The sequence below is a fragment of the Vicugna pacos genome, unplaced genomic scaffold (assembly GCF_048564905.1).
Source record: "Vicugna pacos unplaced genomic scaffold, VicPac4 scaffold_66, whole genome shotgun sequence".
NCBI classification, from domain to species: Eukaryota; Metazoa; Chordata; class Mammalia; order Artiodactyla; family Camelidae; genus Vicugna; species Vicugna pacos.
In genome coordinates this window covers 2,493,617-2,508,674 of record NW_027328747.1, presented here as the reverse complement: position 1 = coordinate 2,508,674, position 15,058 = coordinate 2,493,617, and the positions used below count along the sequence as shown (strand labels likewise).

At 39.4% G+C, this 15,058-nt stretch overlaps 1 long non-coding RNA gene across 1 annotated transcript in view; it reads right to left on the bottom strand.

Annotated features, from left to right (window-relative positions):
• The window catches only part of LOC140694625 (uncharacterized), a 39,468-nt gene extending 27,956 nt beyond the window's left edge, over positions 1-11,512 (bottom strand). The window contains exons 1-2 of the long non-coding RNA XR_012070205.1: positions 11,282-11,512; positions 8,600-8,714 (exon numbers count right to left, since the gene is read on the bottom strand). This is a non-coding gene — a long non-coding RNA (uncharacterized lncRNA). The remainder of the gene's footprint in view (positions 1-8,599; positions 8,715-11,281) is intronic.
• Between the last annotated feature and the right edge of the window lie 3,546 nt (positions 11,513-15,058).

Here is a 15,058-nt window from a genome sequence, read left to right as displayed (position 1 = left end):
AGAAGGAAATCTACTTCAGGATGACACCTGCACCCCAATGTTCATAGCAGCACTATTTACAATAGCCAAAACATGGAAACAGCCTAAATGTCCATCAAGAGGTGACTGGATAAAGAAGATGTGGTATATTTGTACAATGGAATACAACTCAGCCATAGAAACCGACAACATAATGCCATTTGCAGCAACATGGATGCTCCTAGAGGATGTCATTCTAAGTGAGTAAGCCAAAAAGGGAAAGAAAAATACCATATTAGATCGCTCATATTTGGAATCTAAAAACAAAAACACAAACATTCAAACAAACAAAAACAAAGCATAAATGCAGGACAGAAATAGACTCATGGACAGAGAATACAGACTTGTGATTACCAGGGGGGTAGAGGGTGGGAAGGGATAGACTGGGATTTCAAAATTGTAGAATAGGTAAACAAGGTTACACTGTATAGCACAGGGAAATATACACAAAATGTTATGATAAATCACAGAGAAAAAAATGTGACAATGTGTATATGTCCATGAATGATTGAAAAATTGTGCTGAACACTGGAATTTGACACAATATTGTAAAATGATTATAAATCAATAAAAAATGTTAAAAAAAGTTGAAATTAAGGAATACCTTGAGACAAATGAAAATGAAAACACAACCACACAAAACTTATGGGACACAGCAAAAGCTGTACGAAGAGGAAAGTTTAGGGCGATACAGGCCTTCCTGAAAAAAGAAGAATAATATGAAATAAACAATGTAACCCACCAGTAAAAAGAACTAGAAACAGAAGAGCAAAAACACCCAAAAGTCAGCAGAAAGTAGGAAATAATACAGATCAGGGAGGAAATAAATAAAATAGAGATTTAAAAAAAAATAGAGAAAATAATCAATCAAACCAAAAGCAATTTTTTTGAAAGAGTAAATAAAATTGACAAACCTCTGGCCAAACTCACAAAGAAGAAAAAAGAGAGAGCACAAATTTGCAAAATAAGATAGGAAAATGAAGAAATTTCAACAAATAACATAGAAATACAGAATATCATATGAGAATATCATGAAAAACTACATGGAAAAAAAATGGATAACCTAGAGGAGATGGACAAGTTTCTGGAAGCATACAGTCCACTAAGACTGAATCAAGAAAAAACTGACCACTTGAACAAACCGATCACTAGGAATGAAATCGAATTATCAATAAAAAAACCTCCCTAAAAATTAAAGTCCATGACTAGACAGCTTCACCAGGGAATTCTACCACACATACAAATAAGAAATCATACCAGTACTTCTCAAACTCTTCCAGAAGATTGAAAAGAAGAAATATTCCCAAACTCATTGTATGAAGCCACCATCACCCTGATACCAAAACCAGGCAAAGACACCACCAAAAAAGAGAATTACAGACCAATATCACTAATGAACACAGATGCAAAAGTCCTTACCAAAATACTAGCAAATAGAATCCTACAGCACATAAAAAATATTATAGATCATGCTCAAATGTGGTTTATCTCAGGGACACAAATGTGGTTCAACATATGCTAATCAATCAATGTAATACTTCACATCAACAAGAGAAAGGACAAAAACCACATCATCATCTCAATAGATGCATAAAACTTTTGATAAAATTCAACACCCATTTATGGTAAAAATTCTCACGAAGTGGGTATTGAGGAAACATATCTCAACATCATAAAAGTTATATATGACAGACCTACAGCCAGTATAGCACTCAACGGTGAAAACCTCAAAAGCTTCCCACTAAAATCTGGGACAAGACAAGGATGCCCACTATCACCACTCCTATTCAACATAGACTTGGTAGCCCTGGCCACAGCAATCAGGCAAGTAAGAGAAGTAAAAGGGGTCTAAACTGGAATAGATGAGGTAAAAGTGTCACTATACGCAGATGATAAGACACTATATATAGAAAACCCTAAAAGGTCCACACAAAAACTACTAGAGCTGATCAAAGAATTTAGCAATGTAGCAGGTTACAAGATTAATGTTCAAAAATCAGTTGCATTTCTTTACACTAATGATGAATCAACAGAAAAAGAAAATAAAGAAACAATCCCTTTTAAAATAGCACCCGAAGTAAAAAAATATCTAGGAATAAATCTAACCACAGAGGTGAGAAAATTATACACAGAAAACTATTAACCATTGGTGAAGGAAATTAAAGAAGACTTTAAAAAATGGAAAGGTATCCCATGCTCTTGGATTGGAAGAACCAATATTGTTAAAATGATCACACTGCCCAAGGCAATCTACAGATTTGATGCAATCCCTATCAAATTACCTTAGACATATTTCATAGAACTAGAACAAATCACAATAAAATTTATATGGAACCATTAAAGACATAAAATTTCCAGGGCATTACTGAAGAAAAAAAGAAAGAGCCTGGAGGACTAACTCTCCCAGACTTCAGACAATACTATAGAGTTACAGTCATCAAGACAGCATGGTATTGGTACAAAAACAGACATATAGACCAATGGAACAGAATAAAGAGCCCAGAAATGAACCCACAAACTTTTGGTCAACTAATCTTTGACAAAGGAGGCAAGAATATACAATGGAATAAAGACAGTCTCTTCAGCAAGATAAACATAAGACAAGATACAATTAACTTCCTAAAAGAAAATACAGGCAAAATATCTGACATACATCTCAGAAATGTTCCCCTAGAGCAGTCTACCAAGCAATAGAAATGAAAGCAAGAATAAACAAATGGGACCTAATGAAACTTACAAGCTTCTGCACAGCAAAGGACACCATAAGTAAAACAAAAAGACAACCTACAGAATGGGAGAACATTTTTGCAAATGAAACTGACAAAGGCTTGATCTCCAGAATATATAAGCAGCTCATATGACTTAATAAGAAACAACGAAATAACCCAATCCAAAAATGGGCAGAAGACCTAAACAAGCAATTCTCCAAGGAAGACATACAAATGATCAATGGGCACATAAAAAAATGCTCAGTATCACTAATTATCAGAGAAATGCAAATCAAAACTACAATGAGGTATCACCTCAAACCATTCAGAATGGCCATCATTCAAAAATCCACAATGACAAATGCTAGAGTGGCTGTGGAGAAAGGGGAAACTCCCACACTTCTGGTGGGAATGCAGTTTGGTGCAGCCACTGTGGAAAACAATATTGAGTTTCCTCAAAAGACTAGGAATACACTTGCCCTATGACCCAGGAATCCTGCTCCTGGGCATATATCCTGAAGGAATCCTACTTCAGAATGACACCTGCACCCCAATGTTCATAGCAGCACTATTTACAATAGCCAAGATATGGAGACAGCCTAAATGTCCATCAATGGATGACTGGCTGAAGAAGTGATATATTTATACAATGGAATACTACTCGGCCATAAAAACTAACAACATGGGGCCATTTGCAGCAACATGGATGCTCCTGGAGAATGTCATTCTAAGTTAAGTAAGCACGGTAACAAGGAATAAAAAGAAGTTATCTCCAGGTACAGTTATTTTGATTAAAATTTCCATACAGAAAGCAAGTCACCCCCAAGAATGCTGCCAGGAGGAGCATCTGAGTGTAATAGCCCAGCCAAGCAAATTTGATTCTGACCTTCTCTCCGTAGAATTTCCTGCAGAAAGACAGAAGGTAGTTTCAGAAGACACACATAATCACTCTGTAGCTTCATCCTCATGTTAATTTCTTTTTTATTTTTTGGGGGGGACATAATTATGTTTATTTATTTCTTTTTTAAATGGAGGCTTTGGGGATTGAACACAGGACCTCATGCATGCTAGACATGCACTCTACCACTGAGCTATTCCCTCCCTCCATCATATTAATTTCTGATTCTAAATCAAGGGGGCTTTAAGTTTATACCCCTGGCTCAATTCACACTTAAAACATGCGTTTCCATAGCAGTCCCCAAATTCTACCGTGAAATAAGAAGTATTTTACATATCATAGAAGTACAGATCACTGGTTCACCTGCTGAAGAGAGATAAATGAGAACAGAGCAAAAGAGGGGACGAGGCCAACTCCGGAACAGTTACAAGGGATCATCACCACTCACTGGACAGTCTGGCACATTCAACAAATCCCGCCATAGATCATTCTTAACAGGCTTGACACAAGTGGACATCAACAACTGGCTCAGTCATCTGCTCCTGCCTTATCTCGGGAACGTCCCGGGAGCAAATGCATGGTAAACCACAGATAATAAGGAAATGGCTGATAATGATAACAACTGGGAGTGCAATGTCTCTCTGACAAAATATTTATAAAACTCATTGTGGGAATGGGAGAGGGCAGGATGGATGTGACTGAGGAAGGTACTGCCCTGTATTTTTTGTATTTAGCACGTCTGTTTCTCCTAGGTTTTAAAAGCTCCTCAACGTTTCTCAGTTAATCTGGAGTAGATGGAACAGGCCAGGGAGGCAAAATTAGAAGAAAGGAGGCAGGGCATGAAGTGGTACCAGGCTGATCCTGAAAGGGAGACAGACACAGACAGGCAGACACAGAGGGTTTAGGGATGAGGCGGAACAATGAGACGGCTGCTCAGGTGTGTCTTGCTGTTGCTGATACTTCCCTCAACTGGCTCACTGCTGACTCGGCAGTGCTGGGTAAAACCTGTGGATTTCCTCAGCTCTGAGTTCTCTCTGAGGCTTCTGGCTCAGGCTGGAGCTGAGATGAGCTCCGTGGGCTTAGCCTAGGGGGGACTCAGCTCTGAGAACAGCCTGGAGTCCTGGGAAACTTCACGCAGGAACCCCCTTGGGCTGGACCAGCACTCACAGGGCTGCTGTGAGGCCAGCTCCATCGTCAGAGACCTGGGTGTGGACCATTCCATGGGGAAAAGGGCTGAGCCCGATGCCAAATCAGATAGGAGGGACAAAGTGTGTTCATTCTCATGTGACTGGGCTTTGTGGCCTGGCTCACGGATGGCAGGCTCAGGATGGTGTCTGGCAGAGAAAACCCTGGCAATGGGTTTGAGATGTCTTGGACTCTTTCTTGTTAAGCTTTTTGTAATACATTCTTATCAACTATCCGTCCTGAAAATGCCAAATTCAAAACTGAAAGAATTTTAGAAGTTGCCTGCTCCAACTGGCCAATGGTAAACACACCCTGCTACAGTTAGAGAGCTGGTCAGGCAGCCACTGCCTGGATATTTACCAGTGATGGGGATTTCATTACTTCCCAAGGTTACATGTCGGCAAGAAGGTCAGAAAGACTTTTTGAACCTTAAACAGATGTCTGCCTCCTAGTCCTTGCTGAAAGGCTAGAAATAATGAGGATCCCTTCAAATGTAGTTTTGTCTGATTGTTATCTCTCTCTGTCAAAAACACCCCAATTATTAACATCAATTTTTCAAAATTCAGCTTTGATTTCTTTTTATCAAAGTTATACCATACATTCAATAAAGAGTCAAACAGTTCTCGAATACCAATTGTAAAAAGGAGCAGTTCCCAACAACCGCCCCATTTCCTGGCCAGAAGCAACCATGTTCAGCTCCTACTGCTGACTCTTGGGATAATTACTCCCTTTCTCTGACTAATATCCTTGTAACACAGCCTACTGATTTTTTCAGCTTTATGTATCACCTATTTAAACTTCTATTTTGGAAAATGAGGATTAAGCTGTCTTTCAAACCCCATCTCATCTACACACCCAAACCTTCATTCTTCCAACCTTTTGATACAATTACATTATAATTTTCATCAGCTCAGTATCCTTGCTTTACATTTTTAGGACTCTGTACAGACTGTTCACAGCTGTAGCAAGTTGTCTGCTAGACTTACATTTTCTTCCCTACTTTGTTTTTCCTGGAGTTAATAATTGTCTTGGTCGTTCATGGTGCACTTAGATTTCTGTGCACTTAACACTTCAACCCCAGACCTTCTCTTAACGAATAACTTTCTCAATACTTTCCAATACATTGTCTACGAATTTCATCTCCTTGAATAAATCTCTTCAGATCTCCTTCAACCTGCATTAACGACATGCTAGTCTTGTCACAGAGCTCAAGGGGCCACCAGTGGGAAGCAACAAGGGAATACATGGACCAGGAGCAGGGAAAAGATCAACATAATTTCCTTAGCAAACATACTTAAAATAGTGGGAAAATTGTTTGCTTTACAAACACAAACACACACACAAACCCCAAAAGCCCATAAAGAATGATTAAAGAGCCATCAAACCCATTGCCCTGCCTTCAAATTCTGCATAACATAAAACAAAAATAACAGAAGGAAAATATCATATAAATATGAATCTCAAGGGGGATGGGGTACACTCAGTGGCAGAGTGTGTGCTCAGCATGCATAAGGTCCTAGATTCAATCTTCAGTACCTCCATTAGAAAAAAAAAAATTAAAAAGAAAAGAAAAATGTATCAACTTTAAATATTTACATATTTACAAGTGTCCTCTTTTAAAACTGTGTTCTACAGGATAACCCGGGTTAATGAGAAAGTGCCTCTTCATGACTGTGATCCTGCTGATAATTGAGGGAGGAAATTAGAGTATGACCACATGAAATAAAATCCCTTATGAAATAATGATCCCGGGTGACAATCATTATTGGCTGCTGTCATCACAAAAAAGAAAGTCAACTGGACATTATGTACCTTATTACAGGAGTACAAAACTTCACATAACAAGTATTCTTGCACAAAGTTGAACCACAATCAGATCAAGCTTTTAGGGGAGGATCAAATCACTTAGCTAAAGCCAATACATAGGATGGAGAAACAAGTCTAACACCACAGGGGAGAATGAAATTAGCCAAACAGGAAATAGAGAAACCCCTCAGCAATTTCAAGGAAAATGAGAAACAGGAAAATTATAGATTAGAACCCACTTGAGAGATATGCTAGTTGCAAGGTCTGAACCTAGCCTGGATCCTGATTTCAACCCCAAAACTACTTAAAACTGTATTTTTGTGACAATCAGGGAATTATTTTGTAACCCTAAAAAAGAAAGGAATATTCCAATTGTATTTGAAAGAGACCTTGTCATTTCTCTAATGAAAGGTTAAGCTATGTAGGATTGTCTTCAAAATGATCCCGTAGTGGGGGAGGGGAGGAGGTAGAGATGAAAGATGCAACAACAGTGACTCTGAGTTTATAATTCTGGAGCTGGGTGACAGATACAGGCAGGCTGGCTGTGCTGTTCTCTCTACTTCTGTACATGTTTGAATCTTTCCGTAAAATGTGAAACAAACAAAAAGTCTTCAGTGTTTTAAAACCCTCACTTTGAAGGTTAAGAGGTTTGCCCAAGTAGGTGGGCACCTGCATGGGACACTGAGATTAGAAAGAAAAGGCACTTGGCTCCAGGCCTACCTGGGGCTACCTTGACCCTCCTCTTCTCCTCACCATCCACAGCCAGCCCATAACTGCATCGTGTCAGCTCCACTCCCCAAACGCATTCCTCCCTGGCTCCCACCATCTCTCATCTGGCCCACTCCAAGAGCCTCCTACCCGGCCTCCCTGCTTCCTGGGTCCCTGCAATTCATTCTCCACATTACCTTTGCAAAATGTGAGTGAGAGAAAATTACTTTAGTGCTTAAACTATCATGACTGCATCTCACTGCACTTAGAGTCTACACTCCTTTCCGTGCTCCTGATGCCCTTCTAAACCTCGTGTCTCATCACTCTCACCAGCGCTGGCTCCAGTATCTCCTCAAACCTGCTGAGCACATTTGTGCCTCGGGGCCAATGGACAAGCTGCCTCTATTCCTGGGGTGGCTTTTCCCAGATCCTCAAAGTCCAACCTCCTTATCACCATCTCAGCTCACATGTAACCTACTCAAAGATAGCTTTCTTGACTCACTTCCCCCCAAGTCTCCCATCTCAACACTGTCTTATTTCCTTCATTTCAATCTGACATTGTTTCCTTATTCGCCCAATTATTTTTGTTTGCTCGGTTGTCCTTGGCCTCCCTCCCCCCAGCAGCCTTGCCCAAACAGCGTAAGCTCCCGGGGAGCAGCCGGCACTGGTGCTCTGAGAAGACACATGCTGAGCGCGACATTACAGTCACGTGGTGTAGTGAAATGGTGTCGAACAGCAGATACAGCAAAGCAGTGAGAATTTCTCTTATTTTATAATTTAAGTGAAATCTAACATTTACTCCTGTTTAATGAAGAATTTGGTAGGTCTTTGCTCCCAGTTCCTGGACGGCAACTACTAAAGCCTTGAAATTTCCCAAGATAGGAGTGTCTTTGCTATTCATGGTGGAACCTTGGATGGCTTGTGTTCATGAGATGACTCAGGATGGGGACTGGCCAGCCAGAGACACCAACCATGTTATTAGAGGAGTGGGGCTTTGAGATTTGTGACAAGTGAGTGACCACCAGGAGAGGAAGGGGCTCAATGGTTTGGGCTAGGGAAAGGCTTGACTTACAGTTAGGGTTTGGGTTAGCCATGTCGGTAGTGACCCAATAAATCATGGCTTTGTAATAAAGCCTGCAGTAAAAACTTGGGGCAACAAAGCTCAGAGCTCCTGTGAGCTTCCTGGTTGGTAACACTCTTGGAGGACTGTCACACATAGATGCCATGAGGACAACCCTGAGCCCTTCCCACTGGAGTGCTCTCCACAACAGCTCACCTGATGAGATCTAAGGGCTGCTTCTTGTCTATGCTTCGAGGAGGAGCCCATTCCCTGTACAGAAGGCCCTGTTCGCTGGGGCAGCTGAGGTCCTCTGACGGAGGCTGAAGTTGCACTGGGAAGCAGAAGCAAACAGGTGGACGTCACTGTCACAACCTGTTCACATGTTCTGTTGATAAAATGTGGTGCTAACACTCCGTGGTCATTTGTAAATAACGGGCCCTCACTTGCCAGGAGGGATGGAGGTACCATATAATTTTTCATAATTCTCACCCAGGGTTAATTTTAACCCCTTGAGGGTCATTTGCAAACGTGGGTGGAAAGGAATGCTTGGGTGTTACAGTCCTGGGACCACCATGGGTACCTGGTGAGAGCCTTGCAGATGCTTAATGTCCTACAACCGGGACAGTCTTCCACAGCAAAAATCCTAGGCCACCCAAGTGCCCAAACTGCTGCAGTGGAGGGACACCTGATGGTCCAGCCTCCTCCTTGGACACCCAGACGAACCTGGACTCTGGCTGGTTAGGGGCAGGGTCAATTCTAAAACCCAGGCTTTTTTGTCCCCACAATTCAGTAGATTTTCGGTGACAGCACATGGAATATAAACAACAAAGAAACTTGACATGATGTTATATATTTAGCTTACTCAAGAAACAAAATTTAAATCCAGTCATTCTCCTTCCCACCTGACCTACTTTCCTTTCTCCTGTACTAGAACCAGATTATTACCCACCCAGCCTTAACATGGGTCCTGACTCCACTTACCTCCCTCCCAAACACCACATGAGATGATTCCTCAGCCTAGATGTGGGACCAGCAATTACAAGAGGCTTTAGTGGAAAAGAACTGGTTGTGCACAGATGCCAACTAAACACTGTAGAATCCTGGTGTCCCACATTAGTAATCATGACAGCTGTTTGCAAGTGTCCCCAAAGTTCATTTAAGACTCTCACTGCTAATTTTGCTGGGACATAAATATGAAATATGTGGACTGCTTGGCTGGACTGCTATGCTGTGTCTCTGATCCAGGAAGCTCAGTGACTGCTCCCTGCCCCTAGCTCCCTGTTCTGTTCATGCATGTGCATCAAGCAGCTGTTTAGTGTCCATTTTAATATGTTAAACAGTGCATTTCACTATTGTCTTCATCCACAAATACGTGTACCACACAGTAGTAATGATCAATCTCAGTCTTTGCTTTCTTTGGTCTTAGAGAGTCAGATAAGTGGATAGCAAAGATAACAAAGTCATAGAGCGCTATAATATAGTATTTCCTTTATTTCAATGACAGGATTTACTTAAAGAGCTTAGATATAACATCCTTGCATTTATGGCATCATTAAGCGTCTGAAGCTGTTACATTTTAAAAACTTCATTTCATGCGAGATGTTATCAGTTAGAGAAGCGCTCCTGAATTTGAGGGGTTGCTGTCATCTCAGACGGAGTCCCTAAGAAATGTCAACACTCTGCAGTATTGCCATCATGACAAGAACCCAGACAGATGAAATTTGCAAAGCCCTGTGGTTTTCTAGTGCACAGACAGAAAATGGAATTTCAGAGGGAAAAAGCCTGAATTACAGAAAATGATAAATGAAATGGTCTAACATGCATTTCCCTTAGAAAGAACGAATTCTTCTTTGGTTGATAATAACATCTATCAGTAATTATGAAAAGAGCTGACAGATGCAAAGTACTTAGTATTGGCCAGGGCTGTTCTAACATTGACACAGATTCATTAACCCCCATAGCAACTCTACGAGGTGGGTACTATTATTATTCACATTTTATTGATGAGGAACTTGACAAACACAGAGGCTAAATGACTTTTACAAGGTCGACAGCAAGAAACCAGCACATGTGTTCCAGCCGGATTCTACACTCTTGGCCACTTTTCTTTTTGTTTTTTGGTGGCGGGGAGATAATACGGTAATTCTGGTGGGGTGTGGGGAGGTAATTAGGGTTATTTGTCTATTTTAGAGGGGGTGTTGGGGGCTGAACCCAGGACCTTATGCGTGCTAAGCGTGCACCCCATCACTTGAGCTGTACCCTCCCCTCTCGAGTCTATACTCTTAGCTGCTAATCTGCACTGCCCCACATGGTAACTCTGGGGGAACTACAGTTCATTCATTCACTCACTCGTTAAACTCAGCCTTCCTGGTGCCTAGGATTCAGCAGTGAACCAGACAACATGATTCCTGCCGTAAATGAGCTTGTCGCCTCCCGACATATTATCTTCATTTTACCCAGGAAGAAACAAGGTCAAGAAGATTAGCCTTTTCCTGTTAACACCGGAGGATACATGAGGTGCTTTATTTCATTTCTGCCATTTGACTTACACCATGGGGAGGGAAAGCTGCCTTGCAGATCCCGGAGCTCACAAGCCTGTTTATCCCGAATTTTTTTTAACACTGTCCCTTACTTGATACTTGATCTGAGAAAGGATGAAGTAAACCTGAAAAGATTCTAAGAGAGCGTGTGGTGTACACAGGGTAACTAACCAGCCACTCTTTACTATCCTAACGGGAATCTGTAGGCATATTTCTTTTCTTTCTCTTTTTTCCTTTTTATGGGCAGCTTTTAAAAACCAAACCAAACCAACCAAACCAACCAAACCAAATCACTGATAATTCAGCAGCAGGTTCTATATCACCCACAAGACAGCAGCTAAACTCGGTTTAGACTTACATAGTGGCTTCTGGTGGCTGGATTGAAGAATGTATCTCTATCCTGAATATAAAAGTCATTCACGCAGCTCTTCTCAAATAGGGTAATGAAAATTTCTTGCTCCTGCTTGATGATACTTTCATCCACTTGGAGGACTTTCATAAAACAGCTGAAATTATCAAAGGCTGAGGACCAGGTTTTCAGATCATTGGGCTTCAGAGGCAATTTTATGTGCAGTATCTCAGCGTATGTACAGAGCACCTCCCACAGGCTGTGTACTTTTGCAAATACAAGCTTGTCATCCAAAACCTATATTGGGAGAATGAAAACACAAACAAGGAAGCTAACTATTTTCACATTTTTAATACACAGATTTTTCTTACGTTGCTGGTAGTTAAAGCACTTGTGCAAACACACACTCATATGACACTGGTAAAAGTGAAGATATAATAAAAAATAGATTTGCAAACCATCATACATTTTTGCCTTAAAGATAATTTCTTTGTTCATAGCAGCACTATTTACAATAGCCAAAACATGGAAAGAGCCCAAATGTCCATCAACAGGTGACTGGATAAAGAAGAAGTGGTATATATATACAATGGAATACTACTCAGCCATAAAAACCAACAACATAACGCCATTTGCAGCAACATGGATCCTCATAGAGAATGTCATTCTAAATGAAGTAAGCCATAAAGAGAAACAAAAATACCATATGAGATCGCTCATATGTGGAATCTAAAGACTCATGGACAGAGAATACAGACTTGTGGTTACCAGGGGGGTAGAGGGTGGGAAGGGATAGACTGGGATTTCAAAATTGTAGAATAGATAAACAAGATTACACTGTATAGCACAGGGAACTAGACACAAAATGTTATGATAAATCACAGAGAAAAAAATGTGACAATGAGTGTGTATATGACCATGAATGACTGAAAAATTGTGCTAAACACTGGAATTTGACACAACATTGTAAAATGATTATAAATCAATAAAAAATGTTAAAAAAAGATAATTTCTTTGTTGAAATTACTGAAAAGTTATTTAAAATCCTTACAGTTCATTCATAAAATAACCAATGTTTTAGATGAAGAAAAGCAAACTTGTTAATTTTAGTCCAAATTAGTAACTAAAAATAGAAACACCAAAATATTCTTTGCAGTGGTATTGTAATGACAACTTTTTAAATTTCTGAAACCTAGGACTATTTGCATATCTGTTCAATATAGTGTTAAACAGCCATTAAAAGGGATTTAAAAGAATTATATTTATTGATATGGAATATATAATAAAAGGAGAAAGCAAAAAAAATGTGAAATAATAATTTTCCTTTTTGGAAGGGAAAAATATCTTCATTTGAACAAAAAAATGTTTAAGAGGATTTTAAGTTTCTTTATGTATATTTAAGGTACAGATGATTTTTAACTCCACTGTTCTTTCATTTTCAATTTTGGGGGGTAAATTTTTGTAATAAAAAACTCTTTAAAATTGTTCTTGCATAAATACATTAATAGATATATTTATGACTATATTCTCTGGCTATTAAAAAAGATCTCCTAGCTTTGGATCTGAAACATACATTCCATAATGCAGATTCTGACTGACTCGCCTCCCAGCCCACAGCGAAGACACGGCTAGTGTGACATGTTTCAAATATCATTCCAGATAACATGCAGGCTCCCAGCCAATGGCTGCAATGGGGCTGACACTGATCTGGTTGCTCCCAGCTGCAGACCATCACAGATGAGGTTAGATTCATAGACTCATGTTGTCTCTGTCAAAAGAAATCAGAAAATGTTTGCTTTTACTTTCACCAAGGGAGCAAGAAGTTGTTTGATTTTTTTTATGCAATAAAATAACAACAAACCAATTTGAACCTGATGAAAAGACATTTGCTCAAAACTGCACAGTAGCAATGAAGGTGCTCTGGCTGGCAGGGACTTGCTGGATTCCTGTGAGTGCTGGACTCCTCACATGGAATTCCCTTGGCACTCCAGAAGGCCTGTGGTTGTCCCCATGTGTTTGTGGCCATATGTGACATAAAAGTCTCTGGCTTTGCCACAATTTCAAAGCCTTTTTTCAATTATGAAAGGTTTTGCACTCAAATGGAGTTTTCTTGAGTCCACTCACTGATGTCATTCACCAGAGTTATAGTCCAGATCTGACATTCTAGACTCTTAAACTCTTGCAGACATTCAAATGGTTCAGGTTTGGATGTGTATTCACCTCTGGAGGCCTGGACCAAATTCGATAAAGCCACCCGGACAAGTTCAGCAAAATGCAAAGAAATTTTTCTCTCTGCAAGACTGAAATGTCTGTGAAGCTATAAAAACTTCTGCATCTACAAAAAAAGGGAACCAACTCATCAGTAACATATCTATCCATAATGCATGGACATTTAAAAAAAATACTGTATTTACTCCTATTAATTTCTATCTGGCTTTTGCCAAATTGTGTCCTAAACTGTAAGGAAAGTATATAAATGTAGAGAATTTTTGACCTTTTAAGAGAAAAAGGAACCCTCCTACTCGGTTGGAGGGAATGTAAATTGGTGCAGCCACTATGGGAGACAGTATAGAGGTTCCTTAAAAACTGAAAATAGACTTACGTGTGATCCAGCAATCCCATTCATGGGTATATGTCTGGAGAAAAATATAATTCAAAAAGACACATGCACCCCTATGTTCACAGCAGCACTATTTATAATAGCCAAGACACTGAAACAACCCAAATGTTCACTGACAGATGACTTGATAAAGAAGTTGTGGTATATTTTATATATATATATATATATATATATATATGTATATATATACATATATATACACACACATATATACACATGAACACACACACACAATGGAATACTGCTCAGCCATAAAAAATAAAATAATGCCATTTGCAATAACATGGATGGACCTACAGTGTATTATGCTATGTGAAATAAGTCAGAGAAAGAAAAACAAATATTCTATGTATTAACTTCTATGTATATCTAAAAAATAAAACAAATTAATGACTATAATAAAACAGAAATAGACTCACAGGTACACAGAACAGACTGGTGGTTACCAATGGGGAGAAAGAGGAGAGGGGAGGCAGGAAGGGGGTAGGGGATTGAGAGGTAAAAAGTACTATGTACAAAATGGACAGGTTACAGGGCTGTATCATACAGCACAGGGAAATATAGCCATTATTTTATGGTGACTTTAAATGGAATATAATCTATAAAAATGTTGAGCCTCTGTGTTGTACACCTGAAACTAATATGATGTAAATCAACTACTAAATTGCAAAGTTTTTAATCAAAGTTTTCTTTTCATATTATTTGCAATAAGTTAGAAGCCAGCACTGTCAATAGAAACATAGTGCAAGTCACAATTTTCCAGTAACCCCATTTACAAAATAAAAAGGAACAAGTGAAATTAATTCCAGTAATAATTATATTTATCCCAAAATAGCCAATATACTATCATTTCAAAAGTGTGATTAACACTTTTAAAACTTATTAATAAATATTTTACATTATTTTTGTTGTACGAACTCTTGAAAATCTATTATGAATTTTCCACTTATAGAAGATCTCAATTCACAATAGCCACATGTGGCTGGTGGCTTCCGTACTAGACAGGGCAGATTACACCATTCACACTTCTGATAAATTACCTGCTCTTACTTATTTAAAAAACTTGCAGAAAAGGCTTCAGATATTCCCTATATCAAACAAAGCAACCTTGACGGGTGGGGAGTATCTTCATTATAAAGTGAAAAATAAAGGTAAGAGAACCATGG